This window comes from Hyperolius riggenbachi, chromosome 3, assembly GCF_040937935.1.
Source record: "Hyperolius riggenbachi isolate aHypRig1 chromosome 3, aHypRig1.pri, whole genome shotgun sequence".
Lineage (NCBI taxonomy): Eukaryota > Metazoa > Chordata > Amphibia > Anura > Hyperoliidae > Hyperolius > Hyperolius riggenbachi.
The window spans coordinates 516,183,510-516,206,678 of record NC_090648.1 but is presented as its reverse complement, the minus strand read 5'-3'; positions in this window follow the sequence as shown (position 1 = coordinate 516,206,678).

The window sequence follows — 23,169 nt, the reverse complement described above, 5'->3', positions numbered from 1 at the left end:
GACATTCAGGATGAGATAGCTGAGAGGCCAGAGGATACCTTCTCCATGGTGGTGGTGGAGAGGTCCGTGGTAGGGAGGTTAATCTGTGTGTCATCTGCATATAGGTGATAGTTGAAGTCCAGAAAGGAGATAAGTTTGCTGATGGGGGTGGTGTAAATTGAGAACAACAGGGGGCCAAGAACAGAGCCTTGGGTGACCCCAACTGAAAGGGGAGTGGAGGTTGAGGAGGAACCATTGAAGGATGTCTTAAAGGAGCGATTTGAGAGGTAGGAGGAGAACCATGCTAGGGCAAGGTCTTGGATACCCACAGATTGCAGGGATTGGAGAAGCAGGGAATGATCAACTGTGTCAAATGCTGATGAGACATCTAGAAAGAAAAGGATGGTGTATAGAGATGTTGCAAACATCAAATTTTGGGTTCGTGAACAGCAAACACAAACTTCTGCAAATGTTCGCGAACATGTGAACCCGGCGAACCACCATAGACTTGGGCAGGAAAATCTTAAAACTTTTAGGGACTGTTTCTGGCCACAAAAGTGATGGAAAAGTTGTTTCAAGAGGTCTAACACCTGGCATGCTGGAGGGGGATCCATGCCGAAAGTCTCACCAAAAATTATGGAGTTGACGCAGAGTCGGGTTTTAATCCCTACGGCAGAAATCACAGTACATTCCTACAAATAATGCACTGGAGTGGTACTGTGCCTCCAACTTTATATGGCCACAATAGCAGTAGTGTGCACAGCTTTGGGTGTCAGTGGGCTGTGGAGTGTCACACACAAAATGAAAAACAAGAGAACGATGTACTAGCCCTCAAAAGGGCTGTTTGGGGTGCTTTCAGCAAGTAGTCAGTGAGGAACAAGAACACAGGCCTAGCTAATGCTTTCCCTACCCATCTGCAGTCTGCTCTCACTACTAACAGCAGCCAGCAGAGAATGAATCCAATATGGCCACCGCAACTGCTTTTTAATAGGAGGGTGGGGGGTCCAGAAGGGGGTGCTAGCTGATTGGCTGCCATGTGTCTGGTGACTGTGAGGTAAGGGGTCAAAGTTCGGTTCCATGATGATATGGAACACGCCAAACATTTGCAGTTCGCTGAGAACGTGAACAGCAGAAATTCGCCAGGACCAGTCTGCCGGCTAACAGTTCAGGCCATCTCTAATGGTGTATTTTCCTTCGGCCTTGGCGAACGTAAGGTCATTGATGATCTTGCTGAGGGCAGACTCGTTGGAGTGGGCTGGCCAAAATTCTGATTGTAGGGGGTCAAACAGGGAGTTGAAGGCAAGGTAATGGGTCATGCATTGGTGGACTAGACGCCCCAGGAGTTTAGATGCAAAAGGGAGGAGGGTGGTAGGGCGGTAGCTGGATGGGAGTGAAGGGTCTAGTGATGTTTTTTTTTTAGTAGGGGAAGTATAGTGCCTATTTGAAGTCCGAGGGGAAGGTGCCCGTGGAGAGGGAGAGGTTAAACAGAGAGGTGAGGACAGGAGCCAGAACAGGGAAGTGAGGTCGGACGCAGTTGGATGGCACAGGGTCTAGGGGGCTGGAGGTGGCAGGAGAAGTGGCAAGGAGGCGGCTGACTTTATCGTCTATGACAAGAGTGAAGCCGGTGAGAGGTAGGTGGGGTGGGGGGAGAGGTATGCGGGGAGGAAGAAGTGGAGGCAGGAGATTTCTCGTCGGGTTTCTCCTATTTTGTTGGTAAAGTGGGTGGACAGATCAGTGGCTTAGAGGGCGGAGGTGGGGGGAGGAGTGGTGGGGTTAAGGAGGCAGTTGAAGGTGAGGCATGGTGGGGTTAAGGAGGCAGTTAAAGGTGGCGAAGAGGCGCCGAGGGTTGGAGGTAGTGTTGGGCGAACACCTGGATGTTCGGATTCGCGAACGTTCGCCGAACATGGCCGCGATGTTCGGGTGTTCGCGCCGAACTCCGAACATAATGGAAGTCAATGGGGACCCAAACTTTCGTGCTTTGTAAAGCCTCCTTACATGCTACATACCCCAAATTTACAGGGTATGTGCACCTTGGGAGTGGGTACAAGAGGAAAAAAAATTAGCAAAAAGAGCTTATAGTTTTTGAGAAAATCGATTTTAAAGTTTCAAAGGGAAAACTGTCTTTTAAATGCGGGAAATGTCTGTTTTCTTTGCACAGGTAGTAGCATGCTTTTTGTCGGCATGCAGTCATAAATGTAATACATATAAGAGGTTCCAGGAAAAGGGACCGGTAACGCTAACCCAGCAGCAGCACACGTGATGGAACAGGAGGAGGGTGGCGCAGGAGGAGAAGGCCACGCTTTGAGACACAACAACCCAGGCCTTGCATGAGGACAAGAAGCGTGCGGATAGCATGCATTTTGCCGCCATGCAGTCATAAATGTAATAAAGATAAGCGGCTCCATAAACAGGGACCGGCAGCCAGCAGCAGCAGACGTGATGGAACAGGAGGAGGCGCAGGAGGAGAAGGCCACGCATTGAGCGGTGTACTACTATTCCCAGCAGCGACACAGAGCACAATGCTATACAGTGGTGGGTGAGCGGTGTACTACTGTTCCCAGCAGAGACACAGAGTGGCAGTAAACACAATGCTATACAGTGGTGGCTGAGCGGTGTACTACTGTTCCCAGCAGCGACACAGAGCACAATGCTATACAGTGGTGGGTGGGTGAGCGCTGTACTACTGTTCCCAGCAGCGACACAGAGCACAATGCTATACAGTGGTGGGTGAGTGGTGTACTACTGTTCCCAGCAGAGACACAGAGTGGCAGTAAACACAATGCTATACAGTGGTGGCTGAGCGGTGTACTACTGTTCCCAGCAGCGACACAGAGCACAATGGTATACAGTGGTGGGTGAGTGGTGTACTACTGTTCCCAGCAGCAATACAGAGCACAATGCTATACAGTGGTGGGTGAGCGGTGTACTACTGTTCCCAGCAGCAACACAGAGCACAATGCTATACAGTGGTGGGTGAGCGGTGTACTACTGTTCCCAGCAGCGACACAGAGCACAATGCTATACAGTGGTGGGTGAGCGGTGTACTACTGTTCCCAGCAGAGACACAGAGTGGCAGTAAACACAATGCTATACAGTGGTGGCTGAGCGGTGTACTACTGTTCCCAGCAGCGACACAGAGCACAATGGTATACAGTGGTGGGTGAGTGGTGTACTACTGTTCCCAGCAGAGACACAGAGCACAATGCTATACAGTGGTGGGTGAGCGGTGTACTACTGTTCCCAGCAGAGACACAGAGTGGCAGTAAACACAATGCTATACAGTGGTGGCTGAGCGGTGTACTACTGTTCCCAGCAGCGACACAGAGCACAATGCTATACAGTGGTGGGTGAGCGGTGTACTACTGTTCCCAGCAGAGACACAGAGTGGCAGTAAACACAATGCTATACAGTGGTGGCTGAGCGGTGTACTACTGTTCCCAGCAGCGACACAGAGCACAATGGTATACAGTGGTGGGTGAGTGGTGTACTACTGTTCCCAGCAGCAATACAGAGCAAAATGCTATACAGTGGTGGGTGAGCGGTGTACTACTGTTCCCAGCAGAGACACAGAGTGGCAGTAAACACAATGCTATATAGTGTGGCTGAGCGGTGTACTACTGTTCCCAGCAGCGACACAGAGCACAATGCTATACAGTGGTGGGGGAGCGGTGTACTACTGTTCCCAGCAGAGACACAGAGTGGCAGTAAACACAATGCAATACAGTGGTGACTGAGCGGTGTACTACTGTTCCCAGCAGCGACACAGAGCACAATGGTATACAGTGGTGGGTGAGTGGTGTACTACTGTTCCCAGCAGCGACACAGAGGACAATGCTATACAGTGGTGGGTGAGCGGTTTACTACTGTTCCCAGCAGAGACACAGAGTGGCAGTAAACACAATGCTATACAGTGGTGGCTGAGCGGTGTACTACTGTTCCCAGCAGCGACACAGAGCACAATGGTATACAGTGCTGGGTGAGTGGTGTACTACTGTTCCCAGCAGCGATACAGAGCACAATGCTATACAGTGGTGGGTGAGCGGTGTACTACTGTTCCCAGCAGAGACACAGAGTGGCAGTAAACACAATGCTATATAGTGTGGGTGAGCGGTGTACTACTATTCCCAGCAGCGACACAGAGCACAATGCTATACAGGGTGAGCGGTGTACTACTGTTCCCAGCAGACACACAGAGTGGCAGTAAACACAATGCTATATAGTGTGGGTGAGTGGTGTACTACTGTTCCCAGCAGCGACACAGAGCACAATGCTATACAGGGTGAGCGGTGTACTACTGTTCCCAGCAGAGAGACACAGAGTGGCAGTAAACACAATGCTATATAGTGTGGGTGAGCGGTGTACTACTATTCCCAGCAGCGACACAATGACCGGGGGACCCTGGCTAGCCTGGCTGGAGAGAGAACTACCCTGCCTGCCTACCCAAAGCTAAACCCACAGACAAATGGCGGAGAAATGACGTGGATCGGGTACTTATTTACCCGAACCACGTGACCCGTTCGGCCAATCAGAGCGCGTTCTGGTCCGAACCACGTGACCCGTTCGGCCAATCACAGCGCTAGCCGAATGTTCGGGGAACGTTCGGCCATGCGCTCTTAGTTCGGCCATATGGCCGAACAGTTTGGCCGAACACCATCAGGTGTTCGGCCGAACTCGAACATCACCCGAACAGGGTGATGTTCTGCAGAACCCGAACAGTGGCGAACACTGTTCGCCCAACACTAGTTGGAGGCTTAGGATAAATCTATCTATCTATCCTCCTCCTATCTATCTATCAATCTATCTGTCCATTTGTCTGTTAACATATCTATCTATCTATATATATTCATCTGTCTATATCTGTCTATCCATCTATCCATCTCTCTATCATTCTATCTTTCTATCTGTTAGCGACAAGGACAGTTTGTTCAAGCTAAGCATATTTACTCTGTCTCAAGTATCTCATTTCCTTTGAAAATTATTGAAATCTATGTACAGAGCATTGGGGGATTGCTTGACAGGCCATGTAAAATGTTATGCAAAATCTGCGATGTTTTCCCAGCAAACACAAAACACAGTGAGGTGAGGCTGCTGCACAAGGATGGGATAACATTCGCTGTCTGAGACGCAGATTAAGAAATAGACCTCAGCAAATGACAGATGAGTTTATTCAGTGAAGGTATGTAAAGTGAAGGTATGACGAGGTAGAAAACCAATGCTACCCATCCAACCAGGGCCACCCATCCAACAAGGACCACCATCCAAAAAGTGCCTCCCATCCAACTAGAGCCACCCATCCAATTACAGCCACCCATCTAACCAGGGCCGCCCATCCAACCAGGGCCACCCATCCAATTACAGCCACCCATCTAACCAGGGCCGCCCATCCAACCAGTGCCACTCATCTAACCAGGGCCGCCCATCCAACCAGGGCCACCCATCCAATTAAAGCCACCCATCAAACCAGTGCCACCAATTTAACCAGGGCCGCCCATCCAACCAGCGCCACCCATCTAACCAGGGCCGCCCATCCAATTAAAGCCACCCATGAAACCAGTGCCACCAATTTAACCAGGGCCGCCCATCCAACCACTTTCACCCAATTTTTCAAAAAGACCTTATAGTTTTGGAGAAAATCAATTTTAAAGTTACGATAGGAAAAAAGTATATATTTTTTGTAAAATGCCTCAATATACATAGTGATTTGAATAAAAAAAATTATTTTATCAAGTGCACATGTCAGTATTATTACAGAGGCAGAGGGGAGCAGCGGCTCGGTCAGAGTGACCATCACCCCCATAAGTCAGGTCCAGGAGAAGCAGGCAGTGTACATATCCCATAAAATGACAGTGGCGTGGGGGGGAGGTGCGGTCAGCGGCTTGTTCAGTGTGACCATCACCCCCATAAGTCAGGAAAAGCTGGCAGTGTACAAATAAAAAAAATAATCCAGAGGCCATATTTATTTCCTTTTAAGCAATACCAGTTCCCTGGCTATCGTGCTGATCCTCTACCATTAATACTTTTAGCCATAGCCCCTGAACAAGCATGCAGAAAATCAGGTGTTTCTGACATTATTGTCAGATCTGACAAAATTAGCTGCATCTTTGTTTCTGGTTTGATTCAAATACCACTGCAGCCAAACAGACCAGCAGGGCTGGCAGGCAACTGGTATTGCTTAAATGGAAATAAATATGTCAATCTGCATATATCTCTCACTACAGTGGCCCTTAGAATACAAGTACAATCCAGCCTGCTGTAGCTTGTATTTGTGGAGATGTGGACCACAAACACACAGTACACTGCAAATAGATGAGCAGTAGCTAGCTAAGCTCTCTTCACTCCTATAACATCCTAAAGGGCTGGTGCACACCAGAGAGGTTCATTTTTTACCCCAAACGCAAACTCGGGGGCTGCAGCTTTTTCTGAGGCGTTTCTGCTTCAATGTAAAGTAACCTGAGAGGTCAAGCAGAGCTGGAACGAGAAGGGCATGACTGGGCGGGACCTGGGACAGACTGACCAGACACAATTGGGCTCCAGGCGAACTAAAGGAGGAGTGCCTGAGGTATCCCCCCAGGCAGATATAAGGCAGGAGCAGGGAAAGTTCTCTCTCTTTGCACAAAAAGGATACAGCGAACTCCCACCCACCCTCCCTGTGCGTCTATCCGCAAGCGGCCACGGGGGTGTTGGGAACATACCATAACTATGTTATCCCTTGTTGTATCCTAACAGATTCGTCACAGCAGGAGGAGGGTCCGTGACAATTCCGGCTTCTGCTACATCGAAATGAGAGGCACAATGGTTTGTGGGTCATTAGGTTGATGGCTTTAGGGCGGGTCATCAATTAGCTAATGGTACCATGTCGTCACTGGCAAGGTCCAGTGGCATAAAGGTTTATCCATGTCGTCACTGGCGAGGTCCAGTGGCATAAAGGTTTATCCATATCGTCACTAGGTGAGGTCCAGTGGCATCAATGTTTATCCATGTCGTCACTAGGCGAGGTCCAGTGGCATAAATGTCATCACTAGGCGAGGTCCAGTGGCATAAATGTCGTCACTAGGCGAGGTCCAGTGGCATAAATGTCGTCACTAGGCGAGGTCCAGTGGCATAAATGTCGTCACTAGGCGAGGTCCAGTGGCATAAATGTCATCACTAGGCGAGGTCCAGTGGCATAAATGTCGTCCGTCACTGGCGAGGTCCAGTGGCATAAAGGTTTATCCATGTCGTCACTAGGCGAGGTCCAGTGGCATAAATGTCGTCACTAGGCGAGGTCCAGTGGCATAAATGTCGTCACTAGGCGAGGTCCAGTGGCATAAATGTCGTCACTAGGCGAGGTCCAGTGGCATAAATGTCGTCACTAGGTGAGGTCCAGTGGCATAAATGTCGTCACTAGGCGAGGTCCAGTGGCATAAATGTCGTCACTAGGCGAGGTCCAGTGGCATAAATGTCATCACTAGGCGAGGTCCAGTGGCATAAATGTCGTCACTGGCGAGGTCCAGTGGCATAAAGGTTTATCCATGTCGTCACTAGGCGAGGTCCAGTGGCATAAATGTCGTCACTAGGCGAGGTCCAGTGGCATAAATGTCGTCACTAGGCGAGGTCCAGTGGCATAAATGTCGTCACTAGGCGAGGTCCAGTGGCATAAATGTCGTCACTAGGTGAGGTCCAGTGGCATAAATGTCGTCACTAGGCGAGGTCCAGTGGCATAAATGTCGTCACTAGGCGAGGTCCAGTGGCATAAATGTCGTCACTAAGCGAGGTCCAATGGCATAAATGTCGTCACTAGGCGAGGTCCAGTGGCATAAATGTCGTCACTAGGCGAGGTCCAGTGGCATAAATGTCGTCACTAGGCGAGGTCCAGTGGCATAAATGTCGTCACTAGGTGAGGTCCAGTGGCATAAATGTCGTCACTAGGCGAGGTCCAGTGGCATAAATGTCGTCACTAGGCGAGGTCCAGTGGCATAAATGTCGTCACTAGGCGAGGTCCAGTGGCATAAATGTCGTCACTAGGTGAGGTCCAGTGGCATAAATGTCGTCACTAGGCGAGGTCCAGTGGCATAAATGTCGTCACTAGGCGAGGTCCAGTGGCATAAAGGTTTATCGAAGAGAAAAGCCTTGTCACGGGACCTGTCTGAGCGCGGTTTACACGGCTTTCTTCTTATTGTTTAATGCATGTCAATGCTAACGTTGTGTTATATTGTTTACCTAATATCTGTATTAAAGCTGTGGCCTTTACACTCCAATTGGGTGTCACAGTTTTATTTATGTAGATGGTAAGTCGTCCCGTATGGGTCCTGCCCGGTCAAGTATAGGAAAGTGAAAAACAGCTGTGAAAAACACCAGATCAGAGCTGTTTTCCAGGCGTTTTTGTTACAGAAGCTGTTCAGTTACAGCTTTACTGTAACAATATTTGTAATCTGCTGCACAAAAACGCACCCAAAACCGCTAGGCATGTGTAGAAAACTTCTCTAAACATGCCTAGAATCGCTCTGAAATCTGCTTCAAAAACCGCTCGTGTTTGCGGATCTGATAGAGGTTTTTGGTGTGCACTGGGCCTAACTCTTCCCAACAGAGGCGGGTGTGTCAGAGAGCTCAGGAGGCTGTCTGTTGTCTGATTGGTTGCAGTTATCTGGTTCCTGGGTCAATTCTGCTGCTAAGAATCATGGGAGGCCTAATATGGGGAGAGAACCAGAGAAGACATTACTTCCTATCAATCTTTGAATTTTCATGCTAAGCACATGTCGATTATAGCAGTTATTTTCAAAATTTATTTGGGCGAAAATATGACACTTTTCCTTTAATTCTGCTATTTGGGCGAAAACGCAAACATTTAAGCTTATTTTTGCAAAAATTCGGTGAAGGACTTAATAGACCCTGCAAGGGATGCAGCCGCAGGGGGGCCCAGAAGCCACAGGGGTCCCCGTACTGAGAGTGACTGCTAAGGGCAATGAGAGAAAAAGCTTTCTGCTCTCTGCACAATTGTTCTAATGACTGCATCTGCTCAGCCACTGATAAGGAATCATACAAAGTTTTGTAGACAAAGATTTGTAGACAGTCCCTATTCAGTGTGTGGGGGAGGGGGCCCCATCCAAAGTTTTGCAGGGGGGAGGCAGTGATTTCTAGTTACACCCCTGCCAGGACATCTGTGCCTATAGGCTCCTGTGATGTAAATCTGGGCCTGCATGCATGGAGGGCGGAGTCTAGGGTGCCAGGACATCTGTGCCTATAGGCTCCTGTGATGTAAATCTAGGCCTGCATGCATGGAGGGCGGAGTCTAGGGTGCCAGGACATCTGTGCCTATAGGCTGCTGTGATGTAAATCCGGGCCTGCATGCATGGAGGGCGGAGTCTAGGGTGCCAGGACATCTGTGCCTATAAGCTCCTGTGATGTAAATCCGGGCCTGCATGCATGGAGGGCGGAGTCTAGGGTGCCAGGACATCTGTGCCTATAGGCTCCTGTGATGTAAATCCAGGCCTGCATGCATGGAGGGCGGAGTCTAGGGTGCCAGGACATCTGTGCCTATAGGCTCCTGTGATGTAAATCCGGGCCTGCATGCATGGAGGGCGGAGTCTAGGGTGCCAGGACATCTGTGCCTATAGGCTCCTGTGATGTAAATCCGGGCCTGCATGCATGGAGGGCGGAGTCTAGGGTGCCAGGACATCTGTGCCTATAGGCTGCTGTGATGTAAATCCGGGCCTGCATGCATGGAGGGCGGAGTCTAGGGTGCCAGGACATCTGTGCCAATAGGCTCCTGTGATGTAAATCCGGGCCTGCATGCATGGAGGGCGGAGTCTAGGGTGCCAGGACATCTGTGCCTATAGGCTCCTGTGATGTAAATCCAGGCCTGCATGCATGGAGGGCAGATTCTAGGGTGCCAGGACATCTGTGCCTATAGGCTCCTGTGATGTAAATCCTGGCCTGCATGCATGGAGGGCGGAGTCTAGGGTGCCAGGACATCTGTGCCTATAGGCTGCTGTAATGTAAATCCTGGCCTGCATGCATGGAGGGCGGAGTCTAGGGTGTCGGGACATCTGTGCCTATAGACTCCTGTGATGTAAATCCGGGCCTGCATGCATGGAGGGCGGAGTCTAGGGTGCCAGGACATCTGTGCCTATAGGCTCCTGTGATGTAAATCCGGGCCTGCATGCATGGAGGGCGGAGTCTAGGGTGCCGCGAGATCTGAGCCTATAGGCTCCTGTGATGTAAATCCAGGCCTGCATGCATGGAGGGCAGAGTCTAGGGTGCCAGGACATCTGTGCCAATAGGCTCCTGTGATGTAAATCCGGGCCTGCATGCATGGAGGGCGGAGTCTAGGGTGCCAGGACATCTGTGCCTATAGGCTCCTGTGATGTAAATCCGAGCCCGCATGCATGGAGGGCGGAGTCTAGGGTGCCAGGACATCTGTGCCTATAGGCACCTGTGATGTAAATCCAGGCCTGCATGCATGGAGGGCGGAGTCTAGGGTGCCGCGAGATCTGAGCCTATAGGCTCCTGTGATGTAAATCCGGGCCTGCATGCATGGAGGGCGGAGTCTAGGGTGCCAGGACATCTGTGCCTATAGGCTCCTGTGATGTAAATCCGGGCCTGCATGCATGGAGGGCGGAGTCTAGGGTGCCAGGACATCTGTGCCTATAGGCTCCTGTGATGTAAATCCGGGCCTGCATGCATGGAGGGCGGAGTCTAGGGTGCCAGGACATCTGTGCCTATAGGCTCCTGTGATGTAAATCCGGGCCCGCATGCATGGAGGGCGGAGTCTAGGGTGCCAGGACATCTGTGCCTATAGGCTCCTGCGATGTAAATCCAGGCCTGCATGCATGGAGGGCGGAGTCTAGGGTGCCAGGACATCTGTGCCTATAGGCTCCTGTGATGTAAATCCGGGCCTGCATGCATGGAGGGTGAAGTCTAGGGTGCCAGGACATCTGTGCCTATAGGCTCCTGTGATCCGAGGCTGCTCAGAGGTAAGTACAAGGCTTTTTCTTGGGTAGATGGGTGCACAGTCAGGATAGGAAAGGGATAGCAGGAGGGTATAGCATAAATCCTGGGTATTGCCTTCAGCTAGAAATCCCCCAGGCAAAGGAATTACACATCACATGCTCCTCCCACTCTCAGCGCAAGACATTCCCAAAGACACCCGAGAATCCTAATGTGAAAGCGTTTGCTGAATGAAATATTTTCCTCTTTTAGCAGCTTGCCACCATGTATTCCCCTAAATCCTCTTCAGTTTCTGGCTAAATCTGAGGGGCTGAGCTGAAGTGTTCCGCTAATGTGCAATCAACCCAACAACGACTCTTCATAGTAACCAGGCAGTGAGCAGCGCCGAATCCCGGCCATGGTTACCGGGTTGCTATGCTGAGGATTTCATTGTACTGCTAATTTCAAATACAATTATTATCACACCCACTTACTGCTTGCTGGCATCCACAAGAACATTTAGATTCACTTAGAAAAAAATCTATACTATTTTTTTGTGACTATTGATTAAATATTAACTTAAACCCAGAATTAACCTGTATCTCACTCAGTGGCTGATACCCGCCTTTCCCAAGATAAATCTTTACCTTTTCTCAAATAGATCATCAGGGATATATGTGTGGCTGAAACCCCTCCCACAGTGTGATGTCATGACCATGGTCCTGACAGATTCCTGTCTGTGAACCTCGTTGCATTGTGGGAAATAAGCAGTTATTGTTCTAACTTAATTTAAACAGGAACTCGAACCAAGAATTGAACTTCATACCGTTCAGTAGTCGAACCCTATTTTCAATCAGGAATATTTACCTTTCCTCAAATAGGTCATCAGGCGGGTCTGTATGGCTGATATTGTGGTGAAACCCCTCCCACAGTGTGATGTCATGACCATGGTCCTGACAGTCTGCTGTCTGTGAACCGTGTTGCATTGTGGGAAATGATGGCTGTTCCCAACTGCCAAGCAAGCAGTATCCCCCTCTGTGCATAGAATTCTCATTTAACGAACATTCCGCAGAGATCCAACAAAAAGCAATGTGTCTTGCGCTCTGTCAAGCCTGGGAACCCACAGAATCCTCCTATGTTTAACACAGGTGCTGCTCTGGACCTTGAGTGGACGCAGATACTAAAGAAAAAAAGAGCAATCCATAGTGTAACGTCTACAGTGGGATGCGAAAGTTTGGGCAACCTTTTTAATCATCATGATTTTCCTGTATAAAACGTTGGTTGTTACAATAAAAAATGTCAGTTAAATATATCATATAGGAGACACACACAGTGGTATTTGAGAAGTTAAATGAAGTTTATTGGATTTACAGAAAGTGCGCAATAATTGTTTTAATAAAATTAGGCAGGTGCATAAATTTGGGCACTGTTATAATTTTATTGATTCCAAAACCTTTAGAACTAATTATTGGAACTCAAATTGGCTTGGTAAGCTCAGTGACCCCTGACCTACATACACAGGTCAGGTTAGATGCTTTCCTTGCGTTGAAAGACATCCATGGCTACAATTACTAGGTAATGCCTAATGATGTTGATCCAGGGATTTTATCTGATTGCCATCTGGAGTCGGGAAGGAATTTTTCCCTTTAGGGGCTAATGGGACCATGCCTTGTGGGGGGTTTTTCGCCTTCCTCTGGATCAACAGGGATATGTGAGGGAGCAGGCTGGTGTTGTACTTTATACTGGTTGAACTCGATGGACGTATGTCTTTTTTCAACCAAAATAACTATGTAACTATGTAACTATGTAACTATGTAACATGTGAATTCAATAATGAGAAAGAGTATTTAAGGGGGTCAATTGTAAGTTTCCCTCCTCTTTTAAGTTTCTCTGCAGAGTAGTAACATGGGGGTTTCAAAACAACTCTCAAATGACCTAAAGACAAAGATTGTTCACCATCATGGTTTAGGGGAAGGATACAGAAAGCTGTCTCATGAGAAAATGGAAGACCACAGGCTCAGTTCAAGTTAAGGCTCAAAGTGGCAGACCAAGAATAATCTCGGATAAACAGAAACAACGAATGGTGAGAACAGTCAGAGTCAACCCACAGACCAGCACCAAAGACCTACAACATCATCTTGCTGCAGATGGAGTCACTGTGCATCATTCAACCATTCGGCACACTGTACACAAGGAGATGCGTATGCGAGAGTGATGCAGAGGAAGCCTTTTCTCCGCCCACAGCACAAACAGAGACGCTTGAGGTATGCTAAAGCACATTGGGACAAGCCAGCTTCATTTTGGAATAAGGTGCTGTGGACTGATGAAACTAAAATTGAGTTATTTAGGCATAACAAGGGGCGTTATGCATGGAGGAAAAACAACACAGCATTCCAAGAAAAACACCTGCTACCTACAGTAAAATATGGTGGTGGTTCCATCATGCTGTGGGGCTGTGGGGCCAGTGCAGGGACTGGGAATCTTGTCAAAGTTGAGGGACGCATGGATTCCACTCAGTATCAGCAGATTCTGGAGACCAATGTCCAGGAATCAGTGACACAGCTGAACCTGTGCCAGGGCTGGATCTTTCAAGACAACCACCCTAAACATTGCTCAAAATCCACTAAGACATTCATGCAGAGGACCAAGTACAACATTCTGGAATGGGCATCTCCGTCCCCAAACCTGAATATAATTGAAAATCTGTGGTGTGAGTTAAAGAGAGCTGTCCATGCTCGGAAGCCATCAAACCTGAATGAACTAGAGATGTTTTGTAAAGAGGAATGGTCCGAAATACCTTCAACCAGAATCCAGACTCTCATTGGAACCTACAGGAAGCGTTTAGAGGCTGTAATTTCTGCAAAGGGAGGATCTACTAAATATTGATTTCATTTATTTTTTGTGGTGCCTAAATTTATGCACCTTCCTAATTTTATTTAAACATTTATTGCACACTTTCTGTAAATTCAATAAAATTAATTTCACTTCTCAAATATCACTGTGTGTGTCTCCTATTTGACATTCACTGACATTTTTTATCGTAACAACCAACGATTTATACAGGAAAATTATGACGATTAACAAGGTTGCCCAAACGTCCGCATCCCACTGTATAAGGTGAAAACATCTGCTCAAGCATCGTCATCCTTGAGTAAATGGCTAAGAGGAAGATTGAGCTTCACCATCATCCCTAATGGTGAGGTGAGGATATCTGAGTAAGGTCCATCAAACCATGAGAATAAGGGGGGAGAGGTCTGTGTAACCCCAATCCTTACCTTCTCCCAAGTATGTGGTCAAGACATCTGATTATCCTGTATCACCTCTGGGTGCAGGGGAAGACATACTGTGTAAGTTTATTCCCCTCTCCCCCCGAGTACTGCCTAAATGTTGGGGCGTAAAACTCAAATAAACTCAATAAACTCAAATTCATAAATCAATTCCCCCTTTTTATATGCAAAGCTTTCCAGGTGCTTGAGTGAACATGATCAGCATCCCTCAGTCATATGTTCTAGAGCATATTTCCCAAACGTCTTTTCCTCAAGTGATGTGTACATAATGTGCCACTGAAAAGACAATTAATTGCTCTAGTCCTTCTGCTTGTGAATGCTTATGATGTGTCTAGTGTGCCGACAGGGAAATGTTCAAACTTTATTCGCTCCAAAGGAGGATTTGTTTCTATATCTCCGCAGTCATCCACAGAATGCTTACATAGACAAAGTACTTCAAGTCCTTCAGGCAAATGGTAAAAATGTCCCACTGGACACATCCAATATATCAGCGACCTTTAAAGGAACATAATAGGTAATTAAATATATTTATCAAGTAAATTGCATATTAATTTGATGTTCTCTATTTTATATTTGCCAGACGGTGGTATTGTTTCTCTAAACATATCCATGAATGATGGTTTTGTGTAAGCTGTATGTGTGTCTGCTATGCCAGACAGTGTTAGATAATCAACCAAAGAGAGATCTACAGGAGTGCTGACTCCTGATGTATGGTGGACATTCAACTCTCAAGAACATACAGGAGTCTTCATAATGATTAAACCCAAACATTTGGTTGGAAAGAGATCTGTTGACATCTTACATGTTACAAATCTGACCACCTTGATCTTGATCAGAGCAGCCAAAAAGGAATGATGAACCAACAGAGCTAATGGATGTTGGTTGACTTTCTTGTGATATGCCACAAGCTTGCTGCAGCACAGGTGAGATGCCACAAGGCTGCTGCAGCACAGGTGAGATGCCATAAGGTTTCTGTAGCACATGTGAGATGCCACAAGTTGCTGCAGCAGACAGGCGAGATGCCACAAGGCTGCTGCAGCACAGGTGAGATGCCACAAGGTTGCTGCAGCAGACAGGTGAGATGCCACAAGTTGCTGCAGCAGACAGGCGAGATGCCACAAGGCTGCTGCAGCACAGGTGAGATGCCACAAGGTTGCTGCAGCAGACAGGTGAGATACCACAAGGCTGCTGCTGTAGACAGGTGAGATGCCACAAGGCTGCTGCTGTAGACAGGTGAGATGCCACAAGGCTGCTGCAGCAGACAGGTGAGATGCCACAAGGCTGCTGCAGCAGACAGGTGAGATGCCACAAGGTTGCTGCAGCAGGCAGGTGAGATGCCACAAGGTTGCTGCAGCAGACAGGTGAGATGCCACAAGGTTGCTGCAGCAGACAGGTGAGATGCCACAAGGCTGCTGCAGCACAGGTGAGATGCCACAAGGCTGCTGCTGTAGACAGGTGAGATGCCACAAGGCTGCTGCAGCAGACAGGTGAGATGCCACAAGGCTGCTGCAGCAGACAGGTGAGATACCACAAGGCTGCTGCTGTAGACAGGTGAGATGTCACAAGGCTGCTGCAGCACAGGTGAGATGCCACAAGGCTGCTGCAGCAGACAGGTGAGATACCACAAGGCTGCTGCTGTAGACAGGTGAGATGCCACAAGGCTGCTGCTGTAGACAGGTGAGATGCCATAAGGTTTCTGTAGCACATGTGAGATGCCACAAGTTGCTGCAGCAGACAGGCGAGATGCCACAAGGCTGCTGCAGTAGACAGGTGAGATGCCACAAGGTTGCTGCAGCAGACAGGTGAGATACCACAAGGCTGCTGCTGTAGACAGGTGAGATGCCACAAGGTTGCTGCAGCAGACCGGTGAGATGCCACAAGGTTGCTGCAGCTCAGGTGAGATGCCACAAGACTGCTGCAGCACATGTGAGATGTCATAAGGTTGCTGCAGCAGACAGGTGAGATAACATAAGGCTGCTGCAGCAGACAGGTGAGATGTCATAAGGTTGCTGCAGCAGACAGGTGAGATACCATAAGGCTGCTGCAGCAGACAGGTGAGATGCCACAAGGCTGCTGCAGCAGACAGGTGAGATACCACAAGGCTGCTGCTGTAGACAGGTGAGATGCCACAAGGCTGCTGCTGTAGACAGGTGAGATGCCACAAGGCTGCTGCAGCAGACAGGTGAGATGCCACAAGGCTGCTGCAGCAGACAGGCGAGATACCACAAGGCTGCTGCTGTAGACAGGTGAGATGCCACAAGGCTGCTGCTGTAGACAGGTGAGATGCCACAAGGCTGCTGCAGCAGACAGGTGAGATGCCACAAGGCTGCTGCTGTAGACAGGTGAGATGCCACAAGGCTGCTGCTGTAGACAGGTGAGATGCCACAAGGCTGCTGCAGCAGACAGGTGAGATGAACAGGAGGAAGACCCAGAGTGGCAACTGATGCTCTGGAATCTGAGACGATCAGGATTCTGGACCGGTGGCATTCAGGCTAGGATGGCAATTCAGGGTTTGGAAAGGTAAAAACTAGGCAAGGTGGATAGTCAAGCCGAATTTACACTCAGAAAACCTCTCTGTCTGGACCTCATACCCTCCCCACCTACATGCCTATCCCTCTCTTCTTCTCTTCTCCTCCAAACTACTTGAGCAATATGTCCACTTGGAATTGAAACTCCAACTTATCTCCAGCCTCACTGTCCAACCCTACTTCTTCTCCATTCATTCTACAGAAACGACCTTAGTCAAAGTGGTCAATAACTTATATGCTGGCAAAGTTTAACATTTCTACAATATTTTTTATCTTTTTATATCTCTCTTTAGCTTTTGACACAGTGGACTATTCCCTGCTTCTTACATGACTCTCCACTCTGGGCATCGAGGGTCCAGCTCTCTCCTTGCTTTCCTCTTATCGTTCAGATGGGACCCTCAGAGTTGCAAACCATCCTTCAGCAGACATTTGCCATCACAGGATGGACACTGCACCTTTATTTCCAAATAAAATATTGACACCATACATTGTGATAGGGACATAATTTATATGGTGTAATAACCGGGACAAATGGGCAAATAAAATATGTAGGTTTTAATTATAGTAGCATGTATTGTTTTAAAGCTATAATGGCCAAAAACTGAGAAATAATGATTTTTTTAAAAAAAATGTCTTAATATTCCCGTTAAAATGCTCTTAGAAAAAAAAATAATTCTTAGCAAAATGTACCACTCAAAGAAAGCCTAATTGGTGGCGGAAAAAACAAGGTATAGATCATTTCATTGTGATAAGTAGTGATAAAGTTATTGGTGAACGAATGGGAGGTGAAAATTGCTTGGATGCATAAGGTGAAAAACGACTGAAGGCTGAAGTGGTTAATCTATCGTGTGTATGGAACTTATGTAGAAATGTACTTTTGTAAGTTTACACTGGACAGAGGGGTTTTCCTTTGCAATGCTAGTTTGCTGGGAAAAAAGTAAATTTTCTAATAAATACACCAAGTTTCTAATAAATATTGCCCTTGAGTTAAAACTACACATATTAAAACTTGTGCCATTAGGAAGAATATACGGTTATTTACAAAAGCCATCTGCAGTGTCTGTAGCAGTCCAGCCATCTCTGGGTAATTCAATAGCTGTTAATGGAATTGGCTTACTATGCCGGGTAACTGACAGGACGTTCTAATCTAGCCTAATCCAAAGCCATCCAACTATCCTCACGTATTCTCAGCCAATATAGCAGACAGTCAGAATTGTGTGTTGGCAGCTGCAATAGAGGTCAAGCAGATTTTCAGAAGTCTATTTGCTGGACGGAGCATTACCCTGATAAGGAGTAAATTATTATTTCTCGAGGAGAAAGCTATCTTCTCTTCTTAAAGCCAACCTGAAGTAGGTTGGAAGCTGGTTAAGAAAACCTCTACAGGGAGCTTCTTAACAGAACTGCTGAAATGCTTAAAGACAGGGGCGTAACTAGAAATTACCGGGCCCCCCTGCAAAAATGTGGATGCCTCCCTCCCCCCCACCCTCTTAGGGACGTTTTGGGGTGCTGGAGGGGTCGAGGCATGTGTGGAGAGCCTGGCCACACCTCGGTGAGGAAGGGGGACAGTCCCCTCACCCCTCAGCGCTCCCCTCCAGCATCAATCAGTGGCAGCAGGCAGCGAGCAGAAATACATACCTCCATGTGTTCCACGCGTCGGAAGTTAATCTCTCCAAGTGTCTGATGCTACTTCCAGTTTAAACAGGAAGTAGCATGAGGCACTTACAGATTGGAGCTCCGGGGTGGATGGAGGTATGTGTTCCTGCCCACCGCTTGCTGCCACTAATTGATGCTGAAGGGGAGCGCTGAGGGGGAAATCCAAGGTGAGGGAGGGGGAGGGATTGTCCCTGCTCCCCACCGATGTGTGGCCAGGCTCTCCCCTCATGCTGCGACCCCTCTGGCCCCCCAAAATGGCACTGAGCCCCCCCCCCTATTGTTACAACACTGCTTAAAGAGGAAGTTTAACCCAGGATTGAACTTCCTCCCAGTCAGTAGCTGATACCCCCTTTCCCATGAGAAATATTTTCCTTTTCTCAAACGGATTATCAGGTGGGTCTGTATGGCTGATATTGTGGTGAAACCCCTCCCACAGTGTGATGTCAGGACCATGGTACCGACATCACACTGTGGGTGTAATAATCTCACCTCCAGGATACAGCGATGTGTCACCCTCCCGCCGGCGTGTCTCTGTCTCCTGGCTCTTCCGGCTCAGCGCAGCTCTCACGTCCATGGCAACTGGGCGGGCACACGTCATCTTCTCAGGGCCGGCCCTAGACTTTTTGCCGCCTGAGGCAAATTTAAAAAAAAATTATTGCCGTTGCCCCCCCCCCCCCAGCACCGTCCATTTACAATACAGTGGGCGGCGTGCAGGAAGTGACGTCAGTGGAGCGCACGCTGGATCGAGCGAGGAAGAGGTGAGTCCTCCCCGCCCACTGCCTCTTACGAGTTGCGCTAGTTCTGATGCATTTAAGGCTGGAGGGGAGCGGAGGACGGGGACCCAGGCGAGGGAGGGGGGGGTCCGACCCCCCTCCCCGCCGCTAGGCCCAATACCCCCGTCCTGCCCGCTACCCCTCCAGCTGGGCGGCCGGCTCCCCGCACCCTCCGACGGGCGGATGCCGCCCCTAGAAATTTGCCGCCTGAGGCAAAAGTTTCACCCCGCCTCATGAGCGGGCCGGCCCTGCATCTTCTGGGAAGGGACGGACGTGGCTGGGGAAGCGTCTGTCCTGTGTTGCTAAGCAACGGGCGGATGCGTCCATGCGCACGTCATACGCGTCCAGACGCCGTTATGTTAGTGTCTGCTGACTCATCTATCAGCTGACACTTAGGCAGGGGGTTGTGCTGCTCTCTGATTGGTTGTGGTGTGTGTGTGGCCAGCCACTGATTGGAGGATGTTTGATATATATATCTGCTGTGTCAGTTGTGCAGGTTGCCCATGATAGCGTTAGCTAGTCTAGCTGCTGGGTGTGTTTTTCCTTACTGGAACCTTGCTACTCTGCTGGATTATTTGGATTTTGACCCTTGCCTGATTCTTCACCATCCCTGTTTGCCGCCTGAACTGACCCCAGATACTCTCGACTATTCTTCTGCCTGATCCTTCTGTACCTGGAACATCTGATACCTGTGTATGACCTCGGATTGTTTCGATCTTGCCTATTGCTTATCCCACGGTGCCTCGCTTATCTGATAGCTGTGTATGACCCTGGACTGTTACTGGACTCTGCCTTACTTACTCCTGTTTGGTGTTGGTGACCTTTCTATACCCACCCTGCATTCAGCTCAAATACCTTGTGCCCTAAAGGCCAGGGTGTAACCGAAGTCGGGTAGGTGTTGTCTCTCACCTTCCGTTCAAGCGTGGACGCGCCACACAAGGCGAAGACGGCGGAGGTAGATTGGGGCATTGGAGCTGATTCGTGGGTGGATAGGTTGCCAGACCTTACAGTGGGAGCCTTGTTGCATTGTGGGAAATAACAGCTGTTTCCAACAGCCAAAAAAGCAAGCAGAAACTCCTTCCAGTGACATCACCTGCCAGCAGTAAAAATGTCACCTTGTGATAAATGTCAGAATGTAAACTGTAACAACCTATATGTTGGTTGCTATTGACAACAGCACAACACACCTTTTACTCCGGCACCAGCAACTCCTTAGAGCTGCAACTCACAGCGACAGCATACAGGAGATAGAGCGGAGACAGCCACCTTCACCTTACAAAGGGGTTTATTCAGCAATCAGCGTTATACAAGTATTCCATCAGGCATCTTGTGTTACATGTTGATTTCTTCAGAGTATAAACAGTCTTTCCTATGTCCTCTGTACATCACATATATTTACAGCATACAGACAGGAAGCTAGTACTCTAACTAGGAAGCGTAGAGAGCATGCATGCAGAAGAAGAAGCAGTCCCCTCTGCCATCCCATCTCTTACTTTTATATGAACATCAAAGAGTTAAATTCTGACATCACCCGAGCCATACCCCCAAGCCTACAATTGGCGGGCATGGGCATGTGACCTCCATCCTCATCTAATACACCAATGCTTTATGCCCTAGATGCAAAGAATGCAATGTTTTCCAAACATCGGCTCTGTTTACCGTTCTGTAGTCTGAATGTTGGGACAGTTAGACCTGATAACCCATTATGTGTCCTTCTAATCTAGAGGAACATGCTTCTTGTAAATGACTGCATAATTTCTCTCCGAGAAACTCTGCTTAAAGAGACCCTGCATCTCAAGTCTTTACTAGACTTTAGTACCTGAGGCCTAGAATTCAAGTATACTTACATTCTAACAGCCCCCCTGAAATGACTTGAGATACGAGTTTCTCCATTAGGATTCAGACGGTACATATGAGCCTGTTTTTGTTATGTTTCACCCCTCCATGCTCGTTTCCAAACACTCTCTCTGATCTAGGTGAATGCCCCTGGGAGGGAGAGCAAGACCTCTTGTCTCTCTGGGAAGGCCCTTCTTCTAAGCCCTCATCCCATTCTCTGCTCAGCATTCTCGTCACAGGCGTATCCCTTACATACTCCGCTTGACCATGGAAAAGTGAAACTAGTTTGTACCCAAAGCGACGGAACAGTGCTAGGGGTCTTCTAGAAAACCACCTTTATACAATCAGTTCCGTCCCATAGGTACCTGCTGAAACCTTGTATTATGTGGCTTAGCTTGAAAATATAGGCTTGTGAGATTGTGTACTTGACACCAATCCTCTAACTATGTTTATTTGTTTGTGTAATTTTAAACACAAAGGTCTCGATTCATAAACAGCAGTGCGAGAAAAAAAATCTTGTCAATCCGAGTGCGGTATTTTCCCGGTCTGTGTGCTAATTCATAAAGATTTCCCCAGCGGCCCTTGGAGGTCGGTAAATTACCGCAGCCCATTGAGCGGTAGAGTAGAGCAGTGTGGCGATTCTCTCTTTGCCCTGCAGAAATGAATCACACAGACGGCTCTCTCTCTGGCTCTCCCACTGATGACTCAGACAGATGAGTCACACAGTCTTTCCCTGCCTGCAGAAATGACTCTCACAGCCGGCTCTCTCCACTGATGACTCAGACAGATGAGTCACACAGTCTTTCCCTGCCTGCTGAAATGATTCACACAGACGCTCTCTCCACTGATGACTCAGACAGATGAGTCACACTGTCTTTCCCTGCCTGCTGAAATGACTCACACAAAGGGCTCTCTGGCTCTCTCCACTGATGACTCAAACAGACTTCGGCTCTCTGCACTTTGCATTCATCAGAGCTGTCAGAGCTGTCGGTAACTTAAGACCTCACTTACTCGGTAAATACCGCCAGGCTTACCGCTTGTTGAAGGCTTTATGAATTGACATTTGCTGACAATTTACTGACATGTGTTGTCGGTAACTGCAGCCAAGTCGGTAATTTAGCTCCCTGGTCGGTAATGTCAGCTTTTCATGCTGTAACAGCCTTTATGAATTGACACTTTGCTAAGTGGTCGGTAAAGTCTGCTGTTTTCAGCATTACCGCATGAGGTCATGCTTTATGAATCAAGGCCAAACTCACCTGTGTAATGATGCATATGATTGTAATCCCCATCACTACGACCGACCAGTGGGTGCAGGAAAAAGGATTGAACTGCAGAGACCCAGTCTGAGTGCCCCTGGAATATCACCAGAAACCTTCTCCACCAGGTCAGACTGGAACTCACCTGAATATATTTGTGTTCAACCTCTGTCAGCTCTCCTTGATCATGGTGAAATATCACCTTGTTATATTTGTGTTATATTTGTTTAACCTTTTTAACAAAGTGTTGTCTTATGTCAAACCCTGTACCCATTTATCCCATGGCGTGTTATCTCTCAGTATGGGCACTTCTTGTGGAGCTTTGAACTTTAGAGTTCTCTTAATGATTTGAGGAATAACGTAGTCAAACCTCGACGACTAAATCCACATGGGATCTCCGCTCACACAGTACGTCCCCCCATAAAATCAAACTTGTCTGAACAATTATGAAAATGTGCAATGAATGTGTCCGTGGACATCATGTTTAAAAAACAAACTTTTCCTTTAGCCACCGGAGATATTGGTTGGCTTCAGGGCGGATCTTTTGAATGACAGCTGCGCATTCGGTGCTATTAAGCCAGCAGGCTTCATCACTAAATCTGACTTGTCCTGGCAAACACAGGTACTTATCTGAAAATTGCCAGCATGACGACAAGTCCACTTCTTTCACCTCTCCATCGACCACCACAAAATGCTGACCTCTCAGGTCATGGTGTAAGACATGCGTGGATGAAACAGGTGTCCCCAGGGACACCAATGGAAAAACTACCTGGTTATTTCCATCAGTTGGAACCAATGAAGTAGCGGTGCATAAAGAATTGTCGCATCCGGTCCACCTGTTTACCCAGACATCTCGGTGCGTTCATGCAAAAGATCCCTCCCCAGAAAAATCGATAAATCTCTCCAGTGTTAGAGAGTCTTGCCAAAGGTCTCCTTACTGAGTAGAAGCTGG